Raw genomic sequence first — 3,751 nt, 5'->3', positions numbered from 1 at the left:
GCTGGAAAACTAAACCTCTGCCCCTCCCACTCCAGCCACCCGCTGGCCAGGCACATCAGGATTCTGTTCTGCATGTGGGGTAAAATCAGCAAGGTCCATGACTTCGGCAGGAGCACAAATAACCAGCATGTCCATGACAGCTCAGCAACTTGTATTGTTGGGTGGAAAGGGCAGAGCTCAGGGGTGAAGCCAGAGAACATATCCACTTCATCTGCGGTGCAAAAGGAGGTGAGAGGCAGATCCATCCCTTGTCGCCCATTCCCAGCTTCTGGCAAGCAGAGACTAGGGACACCATCCCTGCCCATCCTGGCTAATAGCCATTGATGGATCTATCCTCCATGAATTTATCTAGTTTTTTTTGAACCCTGTTATAGTCTTGGCCTTCACAACGTCCTCTGGGAAAGAGTTTCACAGGTTGACTGTGCGTTGTGTGAAGAAATACTTCCTTTTGTTTGTTTTAAATCATCTGCCTATTAATTTCATTTGGTGACCCCTAGTTCTTGTGTTATGAGAAGGAGTAAATAACACTTCTTTATTCACTTTCTCCGCACCAGTTATGATTTTATAGACCTCTATCATATTCCCCCCTTAGTCGTTTCTTTTCCAAGCTGAAGAGTCCCAATCTTGTTACTCTCTCCTCATACAGAAGCTGTTCCTTACCCCTCATCATTTTTGTTGCCCTTCTCTGAACCTTTTCCAATTCCAGTACATCTTTTCCGAGATGGGGCGAACACATCTGCACACAGGATTCAAGATGTGGGCGTACCATGGATTTAGATAGAGGCAATATGGTATTTTCTGTCTTATCATCTGTCCCTTTCCTAATGCTTCCCAACATTCTGTTTGCTTTTTTGGCTGCCACTGCATATTGAGTGGCTGTTTTCACAATATTCAATATGTTCTTGGAATGTACTGGGGCAACTTTTGGTTTGAGAAAGTGGAGGAAGCACTGAGGAGACAGCCATTTTAGACTTGATTCTGACTTACAGGGAGGAACTGGTTGCGAATCTGAAAGTGGAAAGCAATTTGGGTGAAAGTGACCATGAAATGTTGAGGTTTTGTGAGTCTAAGGAATGGAAGGAGTGAGAGCAACAGAATAAGGAAAGTGGACTTCCACAGAGCAGAGATGAACAAACTCAGAGAACTGGTAGGTGAAGTCTGATGGTAAGAAAGCATACAGTCAAATGTAGCGCAGGAGAGCTGGCAGATTCTCAAGGAGACAATATTAAAGGCATAAAATCATAGAATCATAGAAGATTGGGGTTGGAAGAGGCCTCAGCAGACTCAAAGCAGGACCAACCCCAAATCTTCCCAGCCAGGACTTTGTCATGCTGGGCCTTAAAAACCTCTAAGGATGGTGATTCCACCACCTCCCTTGGTAACCCATCCCAGTGCTTCACCACACTTCTAGTGAAATAGTTTTGCATAACTGCAAAGTAATCCATTGTGAAGGAAAGATAGGAAGAACAGTATAAGGCCAATGTGGCTCCATCTGGAGCTCTTTAATAACCTGAAAGTTAAAAAGGAATCCTGCAAAAGTTATAAATGGGGCCAAATTGCCAAGCAGGAGTAGAAAAGAAGCAGAAACACATGGGGACAAAATCAGAAAGGGTATTGCACAAAACGACACACCTAGCATGGGACAGAAAAGGTAATCAAAAAAGGTTCTTGACATTCATTAGGAGGAAGAGAAAGAAGAAGAAAAGTGTAGGTCCTCTGCTTAGCAAGGAAGGAGAGCTAATAACTAGTCACATCAAGAAAGCTGAGATGTTTAATGATTATTTTGCTTCAATCTTCACTAAAATGGCCAATGGTGACCAACTGCTGAACACAGTTAATATTAACAACCAGGGGGAAGGAACTCAGGCAAAACTAGAGAAAGAAGAGATTAAAGAACATTTAGTTAAGTTAGATGTACTGAAGTCAGCAGGGCCTGATGAAATTTACATAGTACATTTAAAGGGGGGAGGGATAGCTCTGTGGTTTGAGCATTGGCCTGCTAAACCCAGGGTTGTGAGTTCAATCCTCAAGGGGGCCGTGTGGGATCTGGGGCAAAAAAACATTTTATTTGTAGCCAAGTTTTTGAGGAAAGCCGACTCTTGTTATGAATATTTTCCTTTTGCAAAACTATGCAGTTTTCCCTCAAAATCAATATCTCAACCAGGTTTAATGATGAGAAAACATGGCCGGCCCAAGCTTCTCCCTGCACCACTTCTGCTTTTTTCCATTCTCCTTCATTCACCTCCTTCACAGCCTTTCCCAAACCTCCCTCCAAATCTCACCTCTAATGTCAGTGATTGAATGGCTTGTTCTTTCTCCAATTGTTATTGTTAGTTACAGCCTAGAATTTGCTTTGGGCTCCCTCACAGTCAAGAGTTCAGTAGAAACCAGAGGAATCCCTGAAACGTTGTAAGTGAGAACGGGGGTCAATACTATGGATTTGCCAAGGTGCCAGAGTAGATTTGAAAGCTGAAATCTAGCAAACTGGATTTGCAGTCCACGTTTGAATGAAATTTAATGAGGATAACCCCATATTATTGAGTCCAAGGAGCATTAGTGTTCTCATTTTAATGCTAAACTCTTCTCTGGTCTAATTCTACTCTGGACAGTACTTCTACAATTAACAAGGTATATAATCATCAGCTTTACAGATCAAAGATTAGATAAACCAACTATCCTAGGGATGTACCAAACTCAGAAAAATCACAGTCTTGCATTCAATGGCCATAGAGAGGCCAGTGTTAGGGACCAGCATTTATGCCATGGACCAAACAACCAGTCACATTTCTTACTTCGTTTATTTATAGTCATCAGTTCTTCCGTATCTTGGATATATATCCCACCATTGAAGTAGTTCTCTACTGCACTTTGTCTGTAGGCACTCTAGTAATGTGGTCCTTACTGTTTCTAGTGTTTGGTTTATACGGGACTAGTTTAACTAACAAAAGCAATTGCTTAAAGTTCTTGTCGGAGATTCTCTTAGGCCATTGACATGGATGGACAAAGCAGAAACATGCAAATGGCCTTGCTTGGTTAAAATCCAAGATGTGGTTCCTTGGGGTCATGCTAGAAAGTGCAGATGCAGCAGGGGATCTTTCAGACACTGCAATTAAAGAAACACCAAGAGATGCAATCTCTGAAAGGAAGTTTCACCACTTCTTCTCAGCCTGGGAATCCTGAGACAGGAGAGAGCAGGACACGTGGCTTATCTGGTGTCTGGTAGAACTTCTTGGTTCCCTAGCTTCACTGGTGGCTTCAAGAAAACTCTGAAGTTCATCATGCTGATGCTGTTTTTGGAGTCATTGGAGGATGGCAATCCTCTTATTTTCTATTGGACACTTATCAAGACTCACAGATTTCTGGTCTTACTTTCTCTGCTGCTTCCACCACTAGCCAGTAGATGGCAATGGAGCATCATTCTCTGTCATTCTTCATTTATCAGAGGCTCAAATAAATTGGTTAGTCTCTAAGGTGCCACAAGTCCTCCTTTTCTTTTTGCGGATACAGACTAACACGGCCGCTACTCTGAAACCTGTCTTTATAGTTTAGTCATTTCTAACATTGCATTTCTATATTAAACCAGCCTATTAATTGGGTCCCCCCACCCTTTTTAAGCAATTTCTTTTAATGTTTCAAAGTCACACGCACATTTGGTGCCTCTGCCTTTCAATATTCGCTTTTCTTCTTGGGGCAGACAATTCCGATCACTTCCAAGGGGGCAACAATCAGTTTGAGAGAAAACAAACACAAC

Source organism: Lepidochelys kempii, chromosome 13 (assembly GCF_965140265.1).
Source record: "Lepidochelys kempii isolate rLepKem1 chromosome 13, rLepKem1.hap2, whole genome shotgun sequence".
NCBI lineage: Eukaryota > Metazoa > Chordata > Testudines > Cheloniidae > Lepidochelys > Lepidochelys kempii.
Note: the sequence above shows the minus strand (reverse complement) of the source record.